The sequence below is a fragment of the Vigna umbellata genome, chromosome 7 (genome assembly GCF_029865625.1).
Source record: "Vigna umbellata cultivar VRB3 chromosome 7, Vumbellata_1.0, whole genome shotgun sequence".
NCBI lineage: Eukaryota > Viridiplantae > Streptophyta > Magnoliopsida > Fabales > Fabaceae > Vigna > Vigna umbellata.
In genome coordinates this window covers 19,104,676-19,118,392 of record NC_142171.1, presented here as the reverse complement: position 1 = coordinate 19,118,392, position 13,717 = coordinate 19,104,676, and the positions used below count along the sequence as shown (strand labels likewise).

Genomic DNA, 13,717 nt, shown 5'->3' with positions numbered 1-13,717 from the left:
ACGGAGTCCTTGCCGGAGTGCCGCCGTTCATTGTTGAAGGCCGTGTTCAAAAAGATCGAACCCCTCCAGGTGGGTCCGTTTCACGGCGCCGCAGCTCCGACGTGGAGCGCTCGACGCGAACACGGCATCGTGTTTCCTCCGTTCCGGCCCAGCGACTTAGGGAGGCGTTGAAGGTGTCGCTTCACCCCAGGTGCTTCCGTGCCTGTCCCGGAGTGCCGCGGGAGCTTCGCCGGAGTGTGGGCTGTGAGGTGGACCAAAAAAGGGGTTTTCCGGGTTGTCCGTCCCACGCACACCTTAGGCAATCGTCTCTGTTCCAACCGCCACACGTCGTCTTCACCCAAGGTTGGTTTATTTTTTGATTTTTCAGTGGAATGAATGTTTAATACATGGATGATGTTGTTTTTGGATTTCATTTGGTTATGTATGAAACGTCTCCCAAGTGGATGTTGTTCTGCTACTCATTTTTATACATGTTCTTTGGTTAATCTTGCATTGTTGCTGTAATTCTGTTGGATTGGTAGTCATGGACCTAGTTGGCCTTGCTGTCAAAAAACTTCAACCTAATAACCCACTTCATTCGGGTTTGGTAGCAGTAATGTTGGTGAACCAAGGGTCCTAGAGAATGTATTTTTATGGGAGACGAATTTGTTAATAAAATGTTAAGAAATTGTTCCCAAATTACTTAGAAGTAGGTGAAATGAGGGAAAACAAACAAGCCACCCCAAAATGAGAGTGATGGACGTAGTTGGCCTTAGTGTGCAAAAACTGGAACCCAGGTACCCACTTATTTTGCCTAAGGTACCAGTTATGTTCCTGTAGCATGAGTGTTTGAAAATGTTGTTTTATGTGGCACGAATATGTTAAAAAAATGTCAACATGAGTGTTCCCAGATTACTTAGAAGTAGGTGAAATGAGGGAAAACAAACAAGCCACCCCAAAATGAGAGTGGTGGACGTAGTTGGCCTTGGTGTGCAAAAACTGGAACCCAGGTACCCACTTATTTTGCCTAAGGTACCAGTACTGTTCCTGTAGCATGAGTGTTTGAAAATGTTGTTTTATGTGGCACGAATATGTTGAAAAAATGTTAACATGAGTGTTCCCAGATTACTTAGAAGTAGATCAAATGAGGGAAAACAAACAAGACACCCCAAAATCAGAGTGGTGGACATAGTTGGCCATGGTGAGCAAAAACTGGCACCCAGGTACCCACTTTTATTGCCTAAGGTACCAGTTCTTTTCCTGTAGCATGAGTGTTTGAAAATGTTGTTTTATGTGGCACGAATATGTTAAAAAAATGTTAACATGAGTGTTCCCAGATTACTTAGAAGTAGATAAAATGAGGGAAAACAAACAAGCCACCCCAAAATGAGAGTGATGGACGTAGGTGGCCTTGGTGTGCAAAAACTGGAACCCAGGTACCCACTTATTTTGCCTAAGGTACCAGTTCTGTTCCTGTAGCATGAGTGTTTGAAAATGTTGTTTTATGTGGCACGAATATGTTAAAAAAATGTTAACATGAGTGTTCCCAGATTACTTAGAAGTAGATAAAATGAGGGAAAACAAACAAGCCACCCCAAAATGAGAGTGATGGACGTAGGTGGCCTTGGTGTGCAAAAACTGGAACCCAGGTACCCACTTATTTTGCCTAAGGTACCAGTTCTGTTCCTGTAGCATGAGTGTTTGAAAATGTTGTTTTATGTGGCACGAATATGTTAAAAAAATGTTAACATGAGTGTTCCCAGATGACTTAGAAGTAGGTGAAATGAGGGAAAACAAACAAGCCACCCCAAAATGAGAGTGATGGACGTAGTTGGCCTTGGTGTGCAAAAACTGGAACCCAGGTACCCACTTATTTTGCCTAAGGTACCAGTACTGTTCCTGTAGCATGAGTGTTTGAAAATGTTGTTTTATGTGGCACGAATTATATGAATTAATAAATGACTATTATATTTTTGTTTTTTTTTTGTTGTGTTTTAACAAATGCTGACAATGTTTGTTATGATTTCCAATTTGTTGTTTTAGTTGATTGTGTTAGTGTAATGTAATTTCAGTTTTTGTGTTGGTGTAGTGTGATGGAGGAAGAACTTGGTGAACAAAGTGACAAAGGAAGTGATAGAAGGAAGAAGGTACGTAGGATTGTATTTGATTTCCAAACATTTGTTGTTTGACTGTATTTAATTAGTAAGCATGACTTCGTATGCAGTTAGTGTTCAGACACTACTGCAGAACCAAGATGATAGGTGTTTTGAACGAACGGTTGACTATTGAGCAGAAGGGTTACATTGAGAAGAGTGTTTTTGGTTGGTTGTTATACTTGCCAAGTTGTATTAAGATAGGTCAGAATTTGTTATCTAAGTTATGTGGTCAATGGGTAGATAACATGAGTGGGTTTTATTTTGGTTGGTTGTTATACAATTTTCTTAAAATGGGGACCAAATATCTTCATTTTGAAACCGGGTACTAAATAAAAATTCACCTCTTAACTTGGGGACGAAGTAATCTATTAAGCCTAAAAATTATTAAAAGATTAAACCTAACAAAAATTATCAAATAAAAATTATTAAAATATCGTTTTCCTTTGATAAAAATATGCATTAAAGAAAATACACACTCAAGGAGATTAAAAAACAATGGTTTTCCATATTATATGTTTAAATACCAACTTCTACTATATTAGAAAAGAACTTATATGATATTTTTTTTCAATCTTAATACATGGTATTGTTGTGTCTTAAGTGACAAATTTTTTATTTGATATGTGATAATTTTAAAAAAAATTATTTTTTAAAAGAGAAAAAAACTAATTTGATGATTTAATTAAGATTTTTGAAAAGTATGAGTGAGTGTTTAACTCTTAAATACAAGATAAATAATAATGTAATTATTCAAAATTTCCATTAACACCTTTTCATGAATTTGCTATCATTTATTTAAATAAATGCTTGCATAATTTACTAATATTCTAATTATCATAAATAATTTTCTTGAAAATGATATTTAGAAAAAATAATAAAGAAAATAATCGTCTAACTTCTTATACTGGCCACGTTTCCTTTCTCTCTCACTTCACACATCGATCACCGAAAACTCCATACATCAAAACTCAAATCGATTCAAATTCTCTGTTTGTTCATTCTTCAATTTTGTCTCTTCGTTCTAACAAATCAAACTTGATTCAAATTCTCTTCGTTCGTTCTTCCGCTTTTATTCTCTCAATTTTCAGGAATCAAACCTAGGCGAAGTGATGAATCCCGAGAAATTTACGCAGAAGACTAATGAGGCTCTCGTGAGTGCTCACGAGATGGCGGCGAGCAGTGGCCACGCGCAGTTCACTCCTCTCCATCTGGCGTCCTCTCTACTCTCCGACAGGGGGAATCTTCTCCCAGGCGCTATCCAACGCGGCGGGAGAGGAATCAGCGCGGGCGGCGGAGAGAGTGTTCAGCCAAGCGCTGAAGAAGTTGTCCTCGCAATCTCCTCCTCCTGGAAGATTCTCAGATCATAGAGTTGCTCAGGAAAGCCGGTGTTGCGGCACCGAAGGTGAAATCAGAAGTCGAGAAGCTTCGCGGCAAGGAGGGAAGGAAAGTGGAAAGCGCCACGGGTAACACAACCTTTCAGGTACTAAATTTAGCTTAAATAATTTATCGAAGAGCTAATAAGATTTTCGGTTTAGTTTTTCCGATTGAATAAACGCAATGAATTTAATTTAGTATATTTTGTACGATTTAAGATTACTATGATAATTTGATAATTTCATATCGGTAGGATGATAATTCCTGAAAAGAAATAATATGATTTAGTTAACTTTGAAATATGAGTTGTACTAGTTTGATATAAAACATTTGTTTAATAAAACGAGTGAAGCATTTAACAAGTTCATATAACTCACATCGTATATATCTCTGTTTTCAGGCTTTGAATACCTATGGAAGAGACCTTGTGGAACAAGCAGGGAAGCTCAACCCGGTTATTGGAAGGGATGAGGAAATACGAAGGGTTATGAGAATTTTATCTAGAAGTACCAAAAACAACCCGGTTTTGATTGGTGAACCGGGTGTGGGAAAAACTGCTGTGGTTGAAGGGTTGGCTCAGAGGATCGTTAAAGAGAATGTTCTTAGGAATCGTGCTGATGTTAGGCTCATTGCATTGGACATGGGTGCGTTGGTTGCGGGCGCAAAGTATATAGGGGAGTTTGAGGAGCGGTTGAAGGCAGTTTTGAAGGAGGTGGAAGAGGCTGAGGGGAAAGTTATTCTATTCATTGATGAGATTCATTTGTTTCTTGGTGCTGAGGGTTTCATGGATGCTGCTAATTTGTTTAAGCCTATGCTTGAGCGTGGTCAGTTGAGGTGCATTGGTGCCACTACGCATGAGGAGTATAGGAAGTATTTAGAGAAGGATGCAACCTTTGAAAGAAGGTTTCAGCATGTGTACGTGGCAGAACCAAGTGTTGTTGATACTGTAAGTATACTTCGTGGTTTGAAAGAAAGATACGAAGGTCACCATGGTGTAAGGATTCTTGATCATGCTTTGGTTGTTGCGGTTCAATTGTCTAGTCGCTACATCACTGGTATGTGCTGCTCTGTTTTAGTGTATTCTTTAATTGGCAATACAGTATATTAGTTTTGATTGAAATTGTAAGTTATTTAAATAAGTTATAGGTTATAGGTTTAAATAAGTTATTTAAATGAATAATTTCGGTTGTGTAGGTCGTCATCTTCCTGACAAGGCAATTGATTTAGTTGATGAGGCCTGTGCGAATTTGAGAGTCCTACTTGATAGTCAGCCAGAGGAAATTGGCAACCTTGAAAGGAAGAGAATGCAATTAGAAGTGGAACTTCGTGCTCTGGAGAAAGAGAAAGACAAAGCCAGCAAAGCTCGTTTAGGAGAAGTAAGTGTTGATGAGCTGCAACCTTTGATGATGAAGTACAAAAAGGAGAAGGAGAGGATAGATGAGATTCGAAGACTAAAGCAAAAAAGAGAAGAGCTGAACTTTGCTCCTCTAGAGGCTGAAAGGCGATATGATCTTGCTAGAGCTGCAAATTTGCGGCATGGCGCAATTCAGGAGGTGGAATCTGCAATTCAAGAGCTTGAAGGGAGCACTCAGGAAAATGTAATGTTGACAGAAACTGTTGGACCTGAACACATTGCTGAGGTTGTTAGCCACTGGACTGGCATACCAGTGACAAGACTCGGGCAAAACGATAAAGAAAGGTTGATTGGTCTTGCTGACAGATTACAGCAGAGAGTTGTAGGGCAAGAACAAGCCGTTAATTCTGTAGCAGACGCTGTGCTGAGATCAAGAGCCAGGCTTGGGAGACCTCAACAACCAATGTGCTCCTTCATGTTCTTAGGTCCAACTGGTGTTGGAAAGACCGAGCTTGCAAAGGCCCTCGCTGAGCAACTTTTTGATAATGAAAATCAGTTGGTTAGAATTGACATGTCTGAATATATGGAGCAACATTTTATTTCAAGCTTGATTGGTGCATCACCTGGGTAAGTGGATTGACTCTTTTCCCTTTTCAGCTTACTGTGATTTTTGGGTGTGAAGTACGGATGACTAACCCACATTTTAAACTTTCAGGTATGTTGGACACAAAGAAGGTGGTCAGCTAACTGAAGCAGTAAGTGTGATACTGTTTGATGAAGTAGAAAAGGCACACATATCTGTGTTTAACACTCTTCTTCAAGTCTTGGATGATGGAAGGTTAACTGATGGCCAAGGCCGCACTGTGGACTTTAGAAACACAGTCATTATCATAACCTCTAATATTGGGGCAGAGCACCTCATTACTGGACTTTCAGGAAAATATTCCAGTGCAAGCAGCTCGTGATAAAGCAATGCAGGAGGTATATTTCTTGGCACAATTTTTATTACAAATGACTGAGTTTTTTGTGTGTTTTCTTTGTTGTGACTCGTGTCTTCTGAATATGTTTTCAACAGGTAAGAAAAAATTTTAGGCCAGAACTGTTGAAACGGCTTGATGAAATTGTTGTATTTGATCCTCTTTTCCAAGAGCAAGTAAGGAAGGTTGCAAGGTTACACATGAAGGAGGTTGCTTCTCGTCTTGCTGAGAGGGGAATTGCAATGACAGTGACTGATGCAGTTCTTGACTATATCCTTAGTGAGAGCTGTGATCCGGTTGGTATCATTATCATGATGATATTGTAAACATTGTTTACTGCACAACAGAGGCTGTGAGTACTTAATAAGGTTTGTTATGTTTCAGGTTTATGGTGCTAGACCAATTAAGAGGAGGCTTGAGAGAAAGGTTCTGACGGAGCTCTCTAGAATGCTTGTGAAGGAAGAAATTGTTGAGAACTCAACCGTTTACATTGATGTTGATCCTGCGGGCAGCGAGCTAATCTACCGGGTGGAAAAGAACGGAGGGTTGGCTAATAACTCTGTATGACCAAGAGAGGTTCAAGTTGATGCTTTTGGTTCTTTTGAACAATTTCTTTTCATACTAAGTTGATGATTTTCTTTTTTTAAGCAACTTTTTTTCTGCATGAGAGTTGTTGAAGGATGAATATCCCTATTGTTGAATTTTGTTTCAGGACATAAGCTAAATATAAATTGAATGTTATTTTCCTAATCTTGAATCTCACTCAAATCACTTTCTCAGCAAATTGCAAGTTTATACTTCATTTTTTGGTGAATATTAGTATTGGTCAGAAAATAGGTAAACAAAGAAGATTTATTAAGAAAAATATTTGTTACTTGATATTAGAATTATTAAAATTAATTTTCTTCTGAATGAACAAATTGTTTCATTATTTATGTTTATGAATTTAAGGACGTGCTTGGAAATTCTTAAAATCAAGAATCATTTATATTAATTCATAACTACATTTAACAAGTAATTTAATTCTAAAAATCTTAAGAATAAATTGAGTTCACAAAAGAACAAATACATACACACACTAAAATAAAATCAAAATTAAACTCTAATAATACTTATTCAAATTCAACGTCCACAACATTACACTTTAAAATCAATTATAGGTTATATTAAATTAAAGAAACGTATGTAGTAAACGATATCAATACACACTAAAAATATACAAAGAAAAAGGTTTAGTCAACATTTACCAACTTTCATCCAACTTAATTCACTTAAAAATCCAACATTAAATTATAATTCATTATTCAGACATATAAATTTGGCACGATACTATAATATATAATTCTCATAATTTTACTAAAAGTTTTCTATTTAAAGAAATTGTAAATCTTTACCATGGTTTGTTATATGATAAAAATATGTTAATATATAAATGATTTTTTTTTTCTATTTTTTGAAGTACATACAAACATAAATTTATGGACACCATCGATCTCAAACTATAATGCATTATTCTCACAATTTTACATAAAAGTTTTTCTATTTAAAAAAGTTATAAATCTATAATAATTACACTTGTTTGTTATATGATGAAAAATATGTTAATATGTAAATGATTTCTTTTTTCTATTTTTTGAAACACATAAAAACATAAATTTGTGGACACCATCGACCTCAAACTATAACGCATAATTCTCATAATTTTACATAAAAGTTTTCTTATTTAAAGAAGTTACAAATCTATGGTAATTACACTTGTCCGTTATCTCATGAAAAATATGTTAATATGTAAATGATTTCTTTTTTCCTTTTTTTTTGAAGCACATAAAAATATAAACTTGCGGACACCATCGACCTTAAACCATAAAGCATAATTATCATAATTTTACATAAAATTTTTCCTATTTAAAGAAGTTACAAATCTATAGTACTACACTTGTCTGTTATCTGATGAAAAATATGTTAATATGTAAATGATTCATTAAGAGGTGAGGAACAATGTTACAAGACACCTTTTACACATTGTGTGGGTTACCAGAGGAGACTATAACTAGTTTATATTTTTACCTATGACATAGCCAACAAGGTGTGGAAAATGTGCAATAGATGGATAGGTATAAGCACTACACACCATAATCAATTACATGTTCATTTCCAAAAAAAATATCCATGTTTCCTTTTAACAACAAAGGGAAATATCTATGGAAAGGATTATGGATTTTTGTCAAATGGAACATCTGGAGTCATAGGAATAAAGTTGTTTTTAGGCAAGGAAAAGTTGATGCAGAGAAAAATTTCTCTATGAGAAAATTAAGAGTGTGGACATGGATGAAACACAAAATTTCTATTGTGAAGTTTTCATACGTAGAATGGTTTCAATGCCCAATTGAGTGCATTGGATATGTCTCATAGGTAGTATAGAGAGGTATAACTTAAACATAGGGGTAGCTAAGAAAGGGAGAGATAAAATAACTTGTAATAGAGAAAGAAAGGGAATAGTATATAAGATACTGGAAATGCTTGTGTTTGTATCCAAATTTTGTGTAGGTATTTTGAAGCTACCACTAAGGAAAACAAAGTTTTATACCCACTGTAAAGGCGTACAAAATGATTTTGAAAGCTGATTACAGAAAGAGAGTTGAACTGGTGTGAAAAACCTTGTAAAGAATGAAGCAATACTCTAATAAGTGTTTGATGCAGTGTTTTGATGTGTTAGTGCACTATTGTTTATAGGACTTAGATTGGCTAATATTTTGTAATTTTTTTCCGCAATATGTTGGGTTGGGTAGGTATATTTCTAAGCTGATGTACAAGTTTGGCAGGAAAAAGTAATTAAGAGATATATTATCACAATCCATGTTGTAATTATCATGTAAGGGTAATTGTACCCCAAGTACTCCATTTATAAATATATGGTTTTCTTTGCTCATAAAAAAAAAGTTTAATTATGTTTTTAGTCCCTATTTTGGTATGAAAATCTCAAATTGGTTCAATAATTTTTTTTGTTTTGATTAGGTCCGCATATTTGAAAAGATGATATAAATTAACAACGTTCACTAGTGCAACGAAGACATACGACAACGATTATTTTCACATTATAGCAACGGTTTCATAACCGAGACATATTGAGATAAGGTAAAAAATGAAATATTTTTGGTCTTTTCTTGTTGAGTACAAACAAAGTCCCACATCGGATAAAGTATGAAATACACATGGGTTTATATACACATAACATACATCCTTTTGGAGCAATACCAAAAGCAAATCCATGGTTTTATTAAAATAGGTTATTGATCACTGAATACATGAATTCAAATTTATTCAGGATTAACCTGGTTTTAATAAAACATTTTTCACTTTATCTTTCATACTATGTAATATAGTATATTGATCGATATTAATAGAAAAATAAAATTATAAACATGAATTTATAAAGTTTGAATTTTATTTGAAAACCTCATAAAAACCATAACATATATCAAAAGTAAATAGTTATAAAAGTAAATAAATATAATATATCGTATTTAAATTCACAACAACAAATTAAATTCCTTAATAATAAAAATATCTTAAAATAATCAACCATAATAAGGAAAATATATATTTTGAACCCAAGGATACAACCTTTCTTCTTCTTTTTTGCTTTTAAAAGAATATTAGTGAAAGTATATGAAATTTTCTTTTCGGGGTTGTACAAAATGTGCCTATTTCTTTTAAAAATTAAATAAATATTGTCATTTTTAGTATAATAAAAATAATAATGTTACATGTGTTTAAAATTAAATTAATATGTTATTAGAATCTTTTGTTTTTTATTTTTGTTTTGTAAGATTATAATAATTGATTGTTCTTTCAAAATTAACTGTATATTAATTTTAATTTGTTCTTAAGAAGTTTATGACACCAATACTGAAAGTTAAATACGTATTTAATTACCTTAAATATTAATAAATTTGAAACGAAATTATCTGAATTGAAGATTTTTACAAAACAATGTTGTGACTTTTTTATGTAATAGTCATATAAAAATTGACTATTTACCTTATTTTAAATATAAAAAAAGGTTGGTATAATTTATAAGAATAATAGAGAAATGTTGTTAAGAAAGTAAATAAATAATTTTGATGAATTTATTGTTAATTTTCGTTAGTGGGTTGACCGAGATAGGTGGAAAGTTCTTAGTCAGTCAGAAATGCATTGTTTTGGCATATGCTCTTACACTAATTATTAAACAAATCTCAATCATCATCATTAACATCTAATTACGCCAATTAATTATTATTAGTTATTCTTTATTCAATTTACCTATTAAAGTAAAAGTTAAACTCATGCCTTTGTCGGTTGTTATGCAATATTCCAATTTCAAAGTCTTCATTTCAGAGTTAACCACTCACCACCATCAACTAACAATTTTAAAACTATTTTCTTCAACTTAAGGAAAAAACCTTTTTTTTCAATGAGGTTTCAATTTTGAAAAATTAATTCAATTAAATTATTTTGTGTTATTATTTTACTAACAGTGTTAGATTATATATCACGTATCAATTTATAATTTTTATTTATTTTTAATTTGTTTAAAACTTTTTTGTCATCCATATGTTATTATGTGGTGTGTCACCTGACACTTAGGGTGCAACATATTACTGATCATGTGTCCTTTTTTATATTTAATTTAAATTTTATATTCGTTTTTCTGATTTTTTTTAAATTAAACAATATTATTTTCTTTAAAACTAGACTAAATTTATTATTTGTATAAATATCATATTGATATTTATAGTAAAATTAATTTTTTTATTAAATATTTATAGAATTGTTTTTAAATAAACTCTATTGATATTATTGAATTTTATTTAAATGAATTATTTTAATCCTATAAAAAATATAGACTAATAATATAGTAGTTTTAAATGCTTATTCTTTTTTAAATGAAACTTAAATTTGTTTAATAAATATAATAATATTTATATGATAAATAACAAAGTATTATCTAACTTAAAATAAAAAATAAAAAAATAAAATGTAGAATAAATATTTGCATATCAAAATTTAAAATAAAAATAATTAAGAAAAATCAAGTTTTATATATAATAAAAAAATTAAAATATACAATAATTTAAATGATTAATATCTATTGTCATTTCTAGTGCACCTCCACTTTTTAATTAATATCCAACATCAAATAAAACACTTAATTCTAATACACCCCCTTCTTACTCTAAACACACTCCCTTCTATATCTATATTTTCAAATGGACCCCAAAACCATTAAATTTACATTTTCTCTCACTTCCAAAGTAGGTCCCACTTTAAGTCACTCATTTCTCACCTAAATCACTCTTTCTCTCTTCATTCTACGTAACACACACCCCATGCATTCCCATCCTCTTTTCTTTTCTTTTTTTCTACCCATCACGTAACCACTCACACTTCTCCCACTCATCACACGGCAATCACATACACACACCTCTCAAACTTTCACTTTTTCTTTCTCAACTAAAACTCAAAAACCACCTTCATGCTTTCTTATCTTTTTCTATTCCACTTTCAAGAAAGGCCATTGAAACGTAAATTGCCCATCATATCTCCCCCATTTTCTTTCTTTTTTTTCTTTGCTTTCAAAGGCCAAGCTTCTTCCTTCATGATCTTTGGTCCTCTTCCAACAATGAAAGAGAATTCTCAATACTCTCTTACCCACACTCTTGGTTAAAGAGTATAGATAAATGCTCTTTAAAGTATATATAATTCTTACAAGGTAATAAGAACCAAATAGGAGTCTCTTTGGTTTTAGGAGGGTTTGAACTTGAGACCAAGCACACACACCCTCCCATGCACACTCACATTAAACACTAGATCAGGCTCTATCCGTTGATATATATTTTGTTTAGTTTTATTTATTTTTTGTCTTATAGTTTTCTTTATTTATTCTTTTTAAATTAGTTATTTTTTTAATGTGTATTGATTTTAATATATTATGACTTTGTTTGTTATAGAAATGGTAAGAATGTGAAGTGCATCTAGGCTAAAAGTTCTTTACAATGTGAAGTCAAAATGAGAACTCCAACATCGGTTTGTAAAATGGAGGTCTCCCCTATAACGAAAGTCCTTTCTTATCTTCGAGTACACCATGGTCAACACTGAGCATTTCTTTGCCATCTTTCACGATCCACGGTCACACAATACTGAGCATCTCTTGTTCTCCACCTCTCATGATTTATCTAGCTATCTGTCACTCGCCACTTGCCACGACTTCACCTGATCATGGAGAGATGTACTCGTCTGAGCCCGATCACCAGACCTGAACCATGGGGACAACACACACATAGATCTCCACACTGGTAAAATATTGTCCGCTTTGGGCCAAGCCCTCACGGATTTACTTTTGATACCACTCCAAAAGGCCTCTTACCAATGGAGGTATCTTATGAGTATATAAACCCATGTCCATCTCTTGTTTTATCTGATGTGGGACTTTGTTTGTACCAAACAGAGAGAAGATCAACTGGGTCTAACATGGAAACAAAAATTAAACAAATTTAGAACATGTTCAAAATTTTGTGATAAATTATGGTTTGATGCCTATATGCGATATTTCTTACGATGACACCAATAAGAGCTTGATATTGGCATTTGTTGAGAGATGACATAAATCGTTAAACATTTTTCATGTCCTTGTCGGTGAGATGATCATCATATACTAGTTTATGTGTATGTGTTGCTACATCTGCCTATAGTGGGACAATTATATTCGAATGAAAGTCTTAGACTTTGAAGCGGCTTTGGGTATGATCCTTAACCTATTAGGCGTGGATTGTGCAAGTGCTACATCTGAGCTGAGACAATGTCATGGTCCCCAAGTTAGATTGAGCTGGTTAAGAGACATATATAGCAATTGTGTTGAGAACCAGTAGTGAGAGTACGTCGCATGGGCTACTTGTTACATCTTGTTGGATGCACTATTTTTACGGATAAAAGTGACACCCTCATCCGTGTGTCGTACTTGTTTCTCTTAAGATACTTGCAGTCATATGGCAAATATGTTTGAGGAGTTGTTGCATTAGTCCACTTGTACGAGCAGTTTAGGTGACAATGAGGCAGATTTTCAACCGACTTGAGGCAATGGCACATTTGGATGATTTCACATATGATGGGGTGATGTGAGTCATTATCAATCACATCGAATTAGTTGTCCGCATATGGCAATCAATATGTTTTTTGGTTGGATTAAAGTTAGTCTGATTGTACACTAGCATCTACCCAAACGCATGTTAAGGCAATTTGAGTATGAGCAGTCCCTCTCGCGCTCGTCAAATGTTGTTCTAGAGGCTGTCATAACAATCATTGATGATTGTTGGTTGCACTTTGTTGAGCTCGTGTATGTGAGGAGAGGATTGTTGGAACAAACAATGATTGATTTTCATGATGTATACGAGGACATTATACCTTGGGGTTGTACTAATGAGACATTACAGATAATTTGTGTGTCGTGTAAAGAACATGCATCCACCAATAGAGGAAGTTGAAATGTTTGTGATAGACGTTCATTATCATCTGGCTAGCAACATCTTTTATTATGTATTTGATTGTTTTGAACTTTTATGTAATATTTGGAATGTCACAACTTTGTTTTTATATAATTTAAGAACTTTGGTAATTTCTACATAATTAGTATATTAATGGAGAAGATATGAGTTTTAATGTACATGAGAGTAGTACGTTTGTCAAATAATTAACAACAACTTTGTATTTATATAATTCACCTTATTTTCTTCTTAGGTCTACCTAACAACATTCTTTTTTATGGAGGCCACACATCTGAATATGGAGTAATGTCCCACGTGTTTTTGTTGTTAATATGATAGATAATTGATGAGTAA

The 13,717-nt window shown here is 33.6% G+C and overlaps 1 pseudogene across 1 annotated transcript; it reads left to right on the top strand.

Annotated features, from left to right (window-relative positions):
- The first annotated feature begins 3,051 nt into the window (after positions 1-3,051).
- On the top strand, positions 3,052-6,590 carry LOC148195316 (chaperone protein ClpB1-like; annotated as a pseudogene). Its single transcript, XR_015781056.1, has 6 exons — positions 3,052-3,615; positions 3,910-4,564; positions 4,704-5,490; positions 5,579-5,844; positions 5,939-6,136; positions 6,225-6,590. The product of XR_015781056.1 is annotated as a chaperone protein ClpB1-like (transcript).
- The last annotated feature ends 7,127 nt before the right edge of the window (positions 6,591-13,717 follow it).